General features: G+C 33.6%; 1 long non-coding RNA gene across 6 annotated transcripts in view; it reads left to right on the top strand.

Annotated features, from left to right (window-relative positions):
* Positions 1-14,579, top strand: part of LOC111930100 (uncharacterized) — a 171,619-nt gene that overhangs the window by 98,939 nt on the left and 58,101 nt on the right. For 4 of the 6 annotated variants that reach the window (XR_015287849.1, XR_015287844.1, XR_015287846.1 and 1 more), the window contains one exon: positions 14,344-14,540. The exons of 1 other annotated variant lie outside the window; for it this stretch is intronic. This is a non-coding gene — a long non-coding RNA (uncharacterized LOC111930100). Of the gene's footprint in view, positions 1-6,109; positions 6,175-14,343; positions 14,541-14,579 lie in introns of all 6 variants that reach the window. One more of the 6 variants, XR_015287847.1, reaches the window with a different exon arrangement.

Here is a 14,579-nt window from a genome sequence, read left to right as displayed (position 1 = left end):
TTCAGAAAATTCTGTAATATAGGAAACATGTTTTTTTCATTTAAATTTTCTTCTGTGGTATAATAGCATTAAATACTCTCACTCACAGAGAAAAAGACCTCTGACTTCAGCAAATTCATTATCCTTGCCCTGTGAGGTTGTTCCTACATCAGCAAATTTGACATTTATTAACAAGTGAGAGAATACTGAACCCAACACAAATTAAAGCAGAAAACACACCCATGGTGGGAGTTTTTTGCCATAGTTGTCTTTGTCATCTGAATACACAGACATTGATGGTATTTCAGAATTGCCCTAGAATGGTGCTTTTGAAAACTAGGATGAACTATGTGATAGCAGTGTTAATTTATGATGATTATGAACAGAATTCACAAATAAAACTTCATTTTAAACGAAATTTAAAACTAAACTAAACTAAATTTAATCAAAACAAGTGTAATAATTTACCCTACATCAGTACACATGTATCAGATCTTTTTTTTTTCTAGTTCAGATTCATGATTCTCAATTACACACTCAGGAAGGTGTTAAAAAACATTCCTTGCAGGACATAACAGAAAAGTTATATTGTGAAGAAAGCATTTTAAAAGATAGACAAAATAGCAAGCATAAACAATATGGTAGTTGCCTTCACATTCCCTTGGCATTTATATTTGAAAAGTGCATTTCTTCTCATTGTTATATTCCAATTTCTGTTGTGAAATTATGGTTTTCTTCCCCAATGTATTTATAAGTCTTTGGTGTACACTATTCCTAAGTAGGTTGTGTTTAAATAGAAAATTAGGGGACTCTCTTGAGTTTGTACATTCTGCTTTTTTTCCACCAGTATGATTATCTGAAATAGTCTCTGGGCAAAAAAAATACAGGAGAGTAAAACTGACCTCTTATCTAACAAACTTTCTCTACTTCTCCCTCTTTTCCTACTTTGTAAAAAAAGTCCCCAGTTAAAACAGGACTTCTCTCACATGGTCCTAACACTTTCTATCATCAGTGGATACCCCAACCTTATTCAAGTTGCTTATATTGTATTTTTCATGTCAAGACTGTGCAGTGTTGCAGATAGAAAAATGTCAGTGATAATTAGGTAAGAGTTACAATCAGTTAACACTGAAAATTGGGTAGAATAGGCAGAATTTTCTGCTTGAAAAGCTGTATCTGTGCTGCAGGGAGATACTAGCATAACCTATATTCAAAATATAGGTCCCTGAAAGAACTTCAGGAGGTCCAAACAAGACCGAGTGGCTAAGATCTAAAATTGCAGGTGAAGTTCACAGGTTTCATACTAAAGGGTTAACAGAGATGCAATAATAAAAACAAAGAAAAAGTTGACTGTTTTCAACACAGAATGAAATCTAGGAGCTGTTACACATCATGCTAGGAAAATGATAGTTTGGTGATCAGTAGTGGTCAGTAAGCAAATCACATGTGAAAAATATTAGGAAAAATGATAAATGCAGACAGTATAATTAGAACACTATAAATCCTTTGTGTGTCCACAGTTTGGATAAAATGTGCAGTATTGGTCACCAAATCTCATAGAGGAACAGAAAAGATTGACAAAACATCAGTAAAGATGAGGTCAGCTTCTATGTAAAGAAAGAAAAAACTTAAACTCTTCAGCTTGCAAATGAGACAGCTGAAGTGAAATATGCTGCTGGGAGTTGATAATATCCAGAATGGAAAGGAGTAAGAAGGTGCTAATGTTAAAAGGTCTTTATATTTAAGGCTCAAAACAAACACAAGGAGAAAGTAAATATCATAAACAAAATCTTCACTGCATTTTGTTATTTTATTTATCAAACAATATAATTGCTAACACTCCCCTTTTTTATATACTCAAACAATATCTATTACTTCCAAAACTGTTTCATATTTTTCTTCCTTTAAACTTTAAATCTTGTCACGATGCTCCTTTTTATTTTCCTAAATTCCATTCTTTTCATAAAGAATATTTTACCCTTACATGAAGAGCAGACTTGCATATTATCTTGATGACTTTTATACTTAAGATAAAGGTGAGAACAAACAGGATTTTTTATGCAGACATTTCTCCTCTCAAAAGGTCATCTGCCTCATTTACATACAAAACTGCAGATCCTTCAGAATTTGCAGAAAGCAAGTTCACAAGAATTACAAAAATATATGTATATTTGCAGTAGACAACATGGAAGAGAGAAGAGTACCACACAGCTTAGTTTCTTTTTCCCTAAACAAACTGACTATATTTTCTTACCTTTTACTGCTGACAAATGTTTACTGTTGAAAAAAGGAAGAAAATGTTAATGTGTCATGTTATTCTGTGCCTAGTGCTGTTCTCTGAATGCATTCTTGGATTTCTAGCACAGAAACCTTCAATACCTATGTATTAGTAAGGTCAGACACTTGTAAAAGCCTGTATTAAAAAAAAAAAAAAAAAAAAAGAAAGAAACAGAAAAGTTCTTGACTATGTATAGTTCATATACACTGTAGGTTTTAAAACAGAAAACTGGCTTCTTTTCACAAATACTGATCTGTAGCTGCAGTTATAGATTTTTTTTTTTTTTTTTTTTTTTTTGCTAACATTTGACAGAAGCTACTTCAGATGGCTCTTTCAATTCTGTTTTTTCATCTCTGTCTCTATACCTTCTGTTTGAAGATAAGGCACCTGAGTGGCTTAGGGATCAGGGTAAGCTCACCCAAAAGGTCACAATACAATAAATACATCTTGACCTACTCCTACACAGACCTAAATCTATTGCTGCAGAAGTGCAGCTGCTGGGACAAGGAGCCACTGCTCTCGTAGGGCTCCACCAAGAGTGGCTCCATGAAGGTTCTCTGTGATAACAGAACATACCTGGGAGTCATAAGATTTATTCTCTGGTGTTATTATCTCTTATCACAGGCAAGTATTGTGCCATCTGATACAAAATGATATAGATTAATTGTTTTGAAACAGTTTTTTTTTTGACTGGAAAGTTATAAAAGTTAAAACGCATGTGGAACAGGTTTTCCTATTTGTTTTGGAAGGCTTGTGGTTCCCATATTAGGTAGTAAAGAGCAACAGTGTTTCTTGAAGACTAAAGATGACCATTTATTTTAGCACAAAATAATTCCTTGTAGCAATTTCCCCAAGCAATTTTAAAATGTGCATGTACAATAAATACCTGCATGGCTTAATTAAATGTTTTTCAAAATTTATTCTTTTGGGAACAGAAATATCTATTTAGTTTAGAAAATCATCAGCTGCTGCAGCAGTGATTAGCTCTTAAAGCAAATAGCAGTTCTTTCAGCTTAAAAAAGTGAGTTGCAAGTCTCTTTTTTGTTAGTATTTTTATTTCAAAACTTTTAGCAATTACTAGCAATCCTCACATATACAGAAGTGTTTGGAAGCTTAGCTACTTAAACATTAACCTGATTGCTATCCAGAAGTCCTACATGAGTGAGCTCTTGCATTCTGATGCTCCACTTCCATGTACTCTATCAAAAGTTTTGTAGAAGCTAAGGATGCTGGACAGAGCCCAATAGGGAAATAAAGAGGAATTTTCTTTCTAAGACATCCAGACTCTTAACACTTAGAGACCTTCCTATCTTCTTTGGGGTGAACTGATCCAGTGACAAGTGAAAAGATCTTAATTTATGACCAATAGTTTCCCTTACCAACAGGGCCTACTTTAATTTATAGTTAGAAAGAACAACGAACTTGCTGCTTCTATACTCTTAACATAATAAATATTGATAAAAAACAAACCATAAAACCCCCAAACAGTCTTTGTGCTCCTTGCTATATAGTCAAAAGTTGAATGTTTCTAGAATAAAACATCTTTTTATCTTCTATGTTAGGTATAACAAATGCAGAGTTATCTCTCCTGGAAGAATTTAAGAAAATAAGGAATTATTGAAAGTCAAGATTTTCTAGTGCATAATGAAGTAGTAAATGGGACCCTTTCACAAGAAAGGATTTGTGGGAAAGTATGATCCACTTAGTTTTCTGTTGTTCCTACTTCTGTTGTGTTCTGTTTCTTACTCTGGTAGAAACAGACTTTCTCGTAAAAATAAAGTACATGCAATTTATGAAAAAATGTAAGAGTACATGGCAATGCAAGCCTTGATTTTCTGTGACAAGTTGAGGCTTTTGGTCATAACTTCTAATTCTTGACAGTGCTAAGAATTCATCGACTGCATAAAAAAACGTTAGTGATAGCAAAGTTGTTTGGCAAAAATCAAGGGGTTACTGTAATAAGTGGTTAAAAGTTATTTAGGAAGGGAATTTAGGGCATGAAAATTGGGGGAAATTTTATTTGTATAAAAGATTCAGAATCTGAGGTCACGCTGCTGAGAGATTATAGAGCAGAACATCCATGGCTTAAAAATTCAGTCTTACAAATGGAAAAATACAAACATACTATCCAATTTCTTCAGTGAAACAGGATGCTGACTGTGTGATAGGAAGGAAAGCAGACTAGATTTCTGTGGCTGGCACTACATTAGAAACAAGCAACTGGCACATCAGCAGTTCAGCTGATAACAAAATCACAGAAAAATTGGTTGGAAGGCAATCTAATCTGATCCACCCCCCTTCACAGTGAAATTATTACTTAAACTAGATCAGCTCAGCTCAATTCTATATATCTACATCCTGTTACCTCTCAACAGTGCTGTGCATTTTTTGACATGTTATTACAGAAAAAGGGTATTAGCTGCCTCTCCTCTGTATATGACAGAATGCAGAACAGCCAAAAGTTTCAGGTTGAAAATTTGTTTAAAGGCCATCGCTTCTGAGAAACTCTGTTTTATTCAAACCTTAAGAAATTATTCTTGGCCTTGGCTGAGACTGACTAAATTATTTGAAAAATTGAAATCCCAAGCATCAGACACATAGAACAATAATATTTCTGGTGTTCATAAGGAATATTTATAATCACACTACTGAATTGGAGCAATTACAGTATGGCTTGAATATTCTGACATAATGGACTTATCTGGAGAAGTTAATTCCTAAATTTCTACATCAGAAAATTCCATATGGCTGGTGTAAAACACTGAGTCAGCAAAATAAGATTAATGTGAATATCAATATCAAATATGAATATCAATAAGATTGGCTAATTTTGACCTATGGAGCCTTTTAACACCAAAGTCAGGAACATATCCAAAAATAAAAAACTAGTCTATTTACTACACTAGAGGGTTGTTAATAAAGTTATACCAAATATTTCCAACAATCAGCAGACATATGTAAAAATTAAAGGGAACAGCTAGTGGGATAGGCAACATTATTCTGTCATTTCAGAACTTTAATTTCAGATGAATAGTGCGTGATTTTTAAAAATAAGATTTATTTGTTAAACGATAATTAAATTTAAAATTTAATTTTAAATTAATTGGAATTAAGATTTCAAATTTTATCTTTTATCTCAGAAATAGCAAAAATTGCAAGCAATTTAAAACTGAAGTATTCAAAACTGTCACTAAGCAGCATTCTTGCTAGGTGAAAATCTGCCTCTCTCTGTGTGTTTGTTGTTTTTGCCTTGTAACAGATGTACGGTGGAAAACATAATGAGATTACTGGAACCAATTCAATAGTTATTTTCTGCCCTGCATAAATTGCTTGGATTCTTAACCTGGATTCTTAACTATCGTTAGGAGTAGAAAACATCACCAAAGCTACATAAGAGGAGTGACAGTGGTATATTCTAGAGAAAGCACAGCCAGGCACATTGCAACAGGCAAAGCTCTCATTCATTTCAGTGATTCCTGTTGCACACTTGCACACAATCCAGCTTGGATTGGGAGTAGCCTGTCTCTCTGCCAGGGAAATGTCAGAAGTCTTCAGTAATAACATGGAAAAAGTCTCATTGATAGTTATAGAACATTGCTGTAATTTCAGGATTTATTACTTGAAAGAAGAATGATGGACAGTTATTTCACACAGTGTATTCTCACAGCATTGGCAACTTGTCTAAAAATTTTATAGCTCTGAGCCTTCAGGAACCTCGAGGTTTTAAATGTAATTATACATGAAAGAGGAGTCAAAGCAGTGTTCTAATGGTGCAATGTTATAACAAAGCGATGCCTAACGCTTGACAGAATTGGTAAGCTTTCCCACATGCTCCTTTGGTCTTTTTTTCAGATTGATAGTGTTTCAGACTCTTCCAGACAAGCCCTGTATATTGAGATGATCTCAAGAAAATAAAGGTAATTTAATTAAGGCCTGTGCAGGGGGTCTGAAGATTCATGTGGTTCAAGTCCTTTATCCATCCTCTTCATTATGCCTCCAGGATGCAGCTCAGTTCCTGGACTTTGGTCTTTGTAGAGCAGCTTTTTGTCTTAGTCTCTCCTGTTTCCATGGAAATCATCTAAAGCATTTTTGGCAGTTTTCATCTGTTCTTAAACCTTCTACTCTGTTGTCATGCCATAAACACAATATTACTTTCTTTCAAAATACAGACTTTCTGCTGCTAAAGCTTTTGTTTCTTTTCTGTCTGTGTATTGTCAGCCAGCGTCCTCTGTACTTTTAGTTTCCCTTTATCACTTTGAATGATCTTATCCCAAATCTAGCTTGTTCATGGAATCCTAAGATTAAATAGCATTGTTTTATTGTGAGAATCTACATTTCTTATGTTTAATATGAAAAAAAGAAAGATATAGCAAAGTTACTATTGTAGCTTGGGTTAAAATTTTGATGCTAATCACTCTATGTGAAATAAGAAAGCAGTGTGGTGTTAAACTGCATACAAAATAAGTAGTCATTGTATGTAGAATATGTAAGGGAATAAACAGCAAGTTTTACCCCTAAAAATACAGACTTTGATTTGCACACACAAAGTAAGTGTTGATTATATGCTGGAATGCTGACAGCATCTGGACGGGGATGAGCACTGTGCATTCATGAGCAAAGTAGTAAGACTTGGGTTTCCCAGGGCAAGAGTCCAGGAGCAGATAAGCAGGAATGTAAACCTGTGTCACCACATGAAATCCAAAACTGATATGTCAAATACAATACAAAATATGTGGCTTACTCCTCAAATGAAGCAAAAATTTCTAATTGTTTTAGCAGAAGAAAACCAGTGCCGATTAACTAATTTATAAGCTTTGAAATTTCAGTAACAAGTATGGAAATGCTCACAGAGAGAAGGCAACTTTTCTATACAACTTTCTAGTGAGTCCCTAAATTGAAATACTTTGTCTTGATAATTTAGAAGTTTCTGCACCGATTGTAAAGATTACAAAAGTTGCATTAGAAATAATGCAAACTAATTATGGAACTAGACAATATGGCCTACATAGAAAAACTGAAAAAGGAAATATTTTCCAAAGATATAAAACATAGCTGATGGAAGAAAAGGAGTGAGGGAAGTGACTTAAATTATAATGAAAGAGACCTGGTTTAAAGAGAAAAATAATTCCCACAAATGAAACTACTAAGAAACTGAAGAGAATTTTTCTGGTGAGACTGAGGAGCCACCATTTATGGAGTCTCAATCACTGAAGACTTCACTGAAGAGTTCAGACAATTACTAAGCAGAAATTACGCAAGCATAATTAATCTTGCCTTCAGGCAAGAGAATGCATCTTTTTCAGTTTGTTCTTTAAATTTATTTTCATGATAGATGTCTACAAAGCCATTGATTTTTCTTTCAAATTTCTCTTTTACAATGTATTTTGAACAGAAAGTACTTCTGAATGCTAAATTGCTTTCCTTTGACTGTAAATCTCCTTGTTTTCAAGTCAAGGATTAATCTTTAATTACAGGTACTACATTTCATAAAACATATGTCTCTATCTATAGTGGGTCATTTCAGCCTGTGAAAATACACAATTCAGTCTTTCAGTGCCCAAATGTGCAGATTTGCTGTGACTTAATCTCAGGCAACAGCTAAATACCACACAGTCGCTCCCCTACTCTCCTCCACCCATGCTCAGTCTTGCCAGAGAAAGGTAAAATGTGTGGATTGAGATAAGAGCAGTTTAATAGTTGAAATAAAGATAATGAAGATACTAATACAGATAATAATGTTAATAATGATTATCATAATAATGGTGATCAGAAGAAGAAGAATGATGGAAAGACAGAGAGACAGACATTAAACCCAGGGAAAACAGATACCTACAGGTTATATACTGAGTGTGACATTCTGAAATGTGGATTATCCCCCTGGCTAGTTTGGGACAGCTCTCCTGGCCATGTTCCTGCCTAATTTCTTATGCACCTCCTCACTGGAAGAACATGGGAAACTGAAACATCTTTGATTTAGGGTAAGCACAACTTAGCAACACTTAAAACATCAGTGTGTTATCAACATTATTGTCATACTAAGTCTAAAACATGGCACTCTACCAACCAGTAGGAAGAAATTAACCCTGTACCAAAAACTCCTTTAACCTGGTATAAGAAACCCAGGCAGAACAATCTGATCTAATGACTGGCCAGGACAGGGCATTAGAAGCAGATTATTTTTGAGGTCCCTTGTAACCCAACCCTGTCTATGATCCTATAAAATTGAGTTGATTGGAGATTCACTTCAAAAGCACATTTCATCTCCAAACTGAAATACTAGCATGCACTCACATTTCAGATTTCATCTTCTATTCTGAATCTTAATTAAACCTGTAATTCCAATACATAGCTCTGCAATGTTTTATATAAAAAAAAAAAAGGTTTAAAAATTTAGTATGTTTTGAATAATCTTATTGCATAGATTTGTTGAAAAGGATCTTTGGAATGTGAACAACTTATAAAAGATTACTTTTTATCAAAATTAATTCCTTGGTCTGCTAAATAACTCCCTTAACTCATTTTTTAATGAAAGGGTTAAAAAAAGATATTTTTTTCTTTAAATTTATCATTAACTGATTGACTTTCATAAAGTATAGATACAAAATCTCCAAATTTTATATCAGCACATACTATCTGAAAAGGATTTCTTCCATTTCTGAAGTGCAACTCTACATTTACCATGTAAATTGATAGTCTTTGAACAGTAGAATTTAAGGAGAGGAAAATTTGGAGATAAAAGTGCATGTTATAGCAACTTTCAAGGAAACTTAGGTATGTGGCATATAAATAAACACCTGGTACTCAGCCAAGACACCAGGGCTAATATTCTGACACTTACAGAAAGTACTGTGGAAGTAAAATGATCACTGATTTTGTTTAGCTGATGTATGAAAGACACTTTCAAGAGGTAAAGTGCATAGTTTTATTATTATTTATTCTATATCTTAATCAAAATGAAAGCGTGTGATCAAAGACTGAACTTGTGAGAATGCACAACAGAGTTGAGGGTTTTGGGCAAAGACAGAAAATGTATGACCACAGAGGGATGTGGAAAGACACAAAAACTGAAGATGCTAAAGAACAGTCAGAAATGGTCATTTGTGAGATGTTTTTTCTGCCTTCTGATGGACAGATTGAAGGTTGCTCAGTTACCTCTTTCTGTTGTTAAGCAAAGCTAAAAAAAGATTTGCTCTTTGACTATCACTAAATGCCCAAACGCTTGTGAAAGGCAGACCCGAATTCAGTTCCTGCTCTTCCTGTGATGCTCCACACAGTGATGCTCTGAAGCATAGGATTGCAATGCATTTGTCAAGGGACCCAGCCTTGTTAAAAAGTAGGAATAGAAACATTTTCTTTTTACCTTTCTCTTTCGAGCCCATCATTGTAGTATGAAATTCAGTATTTCAGTGTTTGTCCAATTTGAATATTTAAGTTTAGCTTGTGACATGCTATTAGCTGCTTGAGCTTTTGGTGTCACTTGAGAAAAGGGAAATCATAAATGTACAAAAACTGATAAAAGAAATATTAGGTATGTCTTAAAATGTTTTATTTTTTTAATTACTATTATTTTTCAGTCTTATATTAGTTTATTTCATTTCACCCACTTTACAACTTGGATATTAAAACAATACAAGCAGTATAGACCTAATATATTTATCACCATGATATCAAAGGTCAGAACAAGCATTACATAAAAGATAGTCATTAACAGATAAGCTCTGTTAAAATCTGTGTTTCTTCACATATAGAGATATCAGAAATAGAACTCCTGGAAATCTTAAACAGTATTAGCTGCCCAAAAAGTAGAGTTGTCTAGGTTCATAAGTCAATGGAAAAAAGTAAGAATCTTTAGATGGGAATTTTTGATCCCTGAAATCTGCACCAAAATATTGGAAGACATTACTCTGTGTGCTATGCCATCTATTGGAAAAAAAAAAAAAAATCTAAAATTATTCTGTACATTTATCTGGATTATAAGAAAATGTGTACAATAAAGCTTCCATTATGACAGATTCAGTAAAGTTCTGTCCCTAAAGGAGGAATCAAGAAAACCATAAGTCCTGTCAATTAAATTCCCATCTAAAATGTTGATTTTTCTGGGCTTTCAAGGGCTTATCTACTGTTAGAGCATCTCAATCTAAGTTAAATGTTAAATCTAAGTTAATGTAAGTCTAAGTTAAAAAGACAAGATAGACATGTAATCTTATATATGGGGTTTTTTCAAATAAATGCTAAATGAGAATCCTGGGTGATTCACTGCATCTTTAGCAAGTTCATAAATGCTTTAATGTGGTGAGCACAGACAAGGCTAAACTTGTTGAGAGGGAGATTAGGTCATCTTATTTCCCTAAGAACATTTCCCTTAAAAAAGGCATCTCTGCATGATATTTTTTCAAACATTTTGGGGACAATTTAATGATCTCATTATACTCAAAGTAAAGGCTCTTTAAAGATCAGCATAACTTCTGGTTTTGATATTTGCTTCCTTTGGGGTTTTATTTTTTCCTTGTAGTGCTGGTAACCTTCCCTTTCTAGGTGGATAAGTACTTCCTCTAGGTTTCTACCCCTCACGCTGGGAAAACTTAGATCTCTATAGCTAGACATTTTTGTTAAAGATCTTCAGTGTGTTTACAAGCAATTAGTTAATGAGAACTTACAGTTAATGATGCTTCAGGCAGAATGATATCTATCTTTTAATTTCAGCACATTCTTTCCTCATCAGTTTTAGCAGTTTCAAAAAATTTTTAAAACTGCTTTCTCTAGTCCAGAATTTTTGGCTTCAGAATGTGTAATGACCCTTCTCCCCTTCTATCCATGGATATGAAGATTTCAATGATTATTTTTATTATCTCTGTAAGAGTTTTAAAAATCCCTAATCAAATTTATGCTCCTGTTGCTCTAAATCTACCATATAGAAAGAAAAATCATCCTTTTAAGAATCAAATTCCTAAAAGAAAGATTGACAACCACACTTTGATAATGAATAAATAAAATGTGAAAAGCTTTTTTTTTACCCCATGATTTGAAAGGTGGAACATATTAATTGTATTAATTAATTGTATTAATTAATATGTATTAAAAGTAACATGGCATGATACCAACAGACTGTGGGCTGTATATATAGTGCACTGTGGATTTTTGTTTCCAACAAGCTGTGCAGAACCCATCCTGCAATCAATAACAGAAGTTTCTCCTCCATGAGCCAATGAGGGGTAAGAAGGAACTTGACTAAAGGAGAGAAAATTCAGGTTTTTGACTAAGGTTTCTTTGTAACTGTGCTTATTGTGTTTGTCATTCATATAAATCTAAATCTCCGGTGTATCTTTTACTCTTAATTAACTCCCTGCTGCTACTAATTGTCCTTCCACCCTAAGATCCCTATGAACTCTTGGGGTTATGTAGATGAGAAATATTTGATGTCTAGAAAATAGAGATGCAAAATACTGGTCAGTGGAGTATTGATGCTATTTAATGCATTTCTTTTAAAAAATTACTTTTACACCAGGTTTTTAAATGTAGTTTCAGTGCTCACCCTATTGCAGTGCCCCCAGAACCCTGAGGTGTAGAACTGCATGATAATTGTTAACAAATCGGTCCAGAAATGGTACAAAAAGAGAAGTTAGTTTTCTCATTTCAATAAAAGTGTAGCATGAGGATAATTTAGGATTAGATGAGCTAATAGAAGTAAACAAATGTACATTTTCAGACGTTTTTTTTTGTGAAATATTTAAGTGTCTCTGTGTGTAAAATGCAGCTTCTGTTCAGCTTTCATCCACTATGTTCTTGCAAAGAATGTCAGTGAACAAGCCTTTTCTGCTTCAAGAATAAGGACACCTGCAAATGTATAAAGGTTTTCTAGGGATGAAAAGTTCCTGGCTATTTTCTTTTCTGATTAAGGACTGTTTGAATAATAATTCATATTAAATATTTATTGAACATAAAGAACAAAAATCTTACATTGAGTGTAAAAATTTTCCCTCACCAAATGAAAATGTTTTTTGTTGCAGATTCTTCTGTAGTGTTCTGTGTATGTCTTTGTGTCTGCACCTAGTTTTTAAATCATACATTATAGTCCTGAAAGTCCATAGTAAATGAGCTAGACCTCAAAATTTGCCAATGTAGTGATACACCTAAGTGACTCCATTCAAAGGCTGTATGTTGTGGCCAAGAGATTACTTTCCCATTCTCTCTGCTCTTCCATTTGCTGTGGATTGTCCAAAATTGCTGGGCTTCTTGATACACATCTTTATACTGAGGTGTTACTAAACAGCTAAGAAGGAATTGCTCCCCTCTTACTGTCTTTTCATTTTGGCATTTACAGATTGTTTCCAGGCTGATTTTTTTTGGTTTAACCATTTATTAGGTGTGTGACAATAAAATACTTAGAATGCAAAAAAACTTCTTTACAGAAACATCTGAAAATTACTAGAGGAATACACCCTCATCCTCAAAAGAAATGTAGCATTTTAGAATATATATATTTTTAGGAGTCTTTCTGAACTTCCTATACTCATGTAGATTACAGAACTGCTTTTGTGGTTCTCTTGTAAGTAGAAGCTAGACTCTGTCCCTGGTTACAACATCTAGAGCTGTGTTTCTCAGGCTGTGGTCCATGACACATTGATCACTGATCTGCAAAAAAAGGAATATTTTCATGTGTGCAAGACAGAAAAAAAGCAAATAAAGAGAAAATGAAGAATAGTGGTAATAAAAGGAAGCCAAAGTTCAGCTAGGCTGTTCTGTTTTCAATGAAAGCCAAGGTAGGAGCACTGCATAGTTTAAAAGGTAAAGTAAATACTTCATTTCAAATGCTGAGAATCCCTGGAGCAGACCATTCATTACAATGTCTCTCCACTTTGATTACTTTTCTAATCAGTATGCATCTCAGATGTAGATTTAGTATTGATCAGATGAAATGAGCAGTAAAAGATTAAAAAAACTAAATAATGTAAACCCAAGAACAACATTAAAAAAAAAGAAAAATGAAACAACTAGCTCACAAGCTGCTGCTGCATTCTGCCTCTGATCAGTGTCTCAGCTGCTGTACAGAAAATCCAGTTCAAAGTTGTTTAAATATGTGGTTTGAACCTGATTTATTTGTAATCTATAAATATATATGTTCTTCTGCTTAGAGAATTTGCACTCTATACATCAAATTTGAGAAGGTTTGGATGTGGTTCCTTAACACCCCTCTCCTTTGTTCATTCCACTAGAACTGGAAAAAGCAGAAATTCAGCATTTTTGACTTACATATTGGAGCAACATATGATTTGATGCTTTCTTACAGACGAGGAATATTGCAGAGGAACAGTTATTTTACATATTAAATAGCTTTACTGTGTCAAATCAGGAAAGATTTGTGTGAAAGATCTGTTTCTAAAACATCTTTAAAGTCATCGGAATAAATCTCTCTTCATTCTATCTTTCATACCTTGAACCATTACATAGAGCAAGAACTAAGAAAGGTTTAGAAAGAGTACCTTAACAAAGACTGAGTTGAAATAAAAATGGAATCTAAGCAAAGAGGATCTTTAGAAGAGTAAACTTCTGAATGCCCTTCTTGCTCTTCTCTTTCCAACACCATATTCTCAGTCTTTAGAAAGCAAGCGGCTTTAAAAACGCAGAATGAAAACATATCTAAAAATCAGATTGCCACTTAGTCATTCCATAATATGAATTTTTCCTTCAGTTGTTCCCTATCCATATTTAAAAGTACCTAGGATGTAAGTAGTTTTAAAGAAAATAAAGCCACAGTCTGCTCCTTGTATAACTTTAATTTTAAAATTAAAAGAAGTGTAGTTCCCAGATTCTTCTCTGAAAGATCCTTGTATTTCCTTCAGTAATACTTGCTTGCTCTGGATTAAATAACAACAAATCATTTTGAAAACTATTTTTATGTCCTGAAAACCCATTTTCAGTTTGATAATTCTTATTTTCCATTTGTTGTAAGTATAAATCAAGCAAATGTATTCTAGAGATTTAACGGAACAGGAAATACATCAGGTTTTCACACAGTTTATTAATGGACATCAGTGCTTTCCAAGAGTTTAACTTCTTTTCTTTTTTTTCTTTTTTTTCTATTTCAGGTGAAGTTTGGATAGAATGTATGCATGAAAAGTTTTCATCCTCAAAGTGCAGGAACTATTTAAATATAATTGTTATATGCCTCTCATAAAGACACTTTTCATTTCTTGTCAAGCATACAAACCACTAGAAATAAGAACTCTCTCTTGAAAATGTCAGGAGGAAATAGATATTGTAAAATCACAATTTTACTTCTGAGGTAAGTTAAGGACAAATAGTGTCTCTGTAGCTGAAAGAG

The sequence above is a fragment of the Cyanistes caeruleus genome, chromosome 6 (assembly GCF_971803275.1).
Source record: "Cyanistes caeruleus chromosome 6, bCyaCae1.hap1.1, whole genome shotgun sequence".
Lineage (NCBI taxonomy): Eukaryota > Metazoa > Chordata > Aves > Passeriformes > Paridae > Cyanistes > Cyanistes caeruleus.
This window is presented reverse-complemented; position numbering and strand designations above follow the sequence as displayed.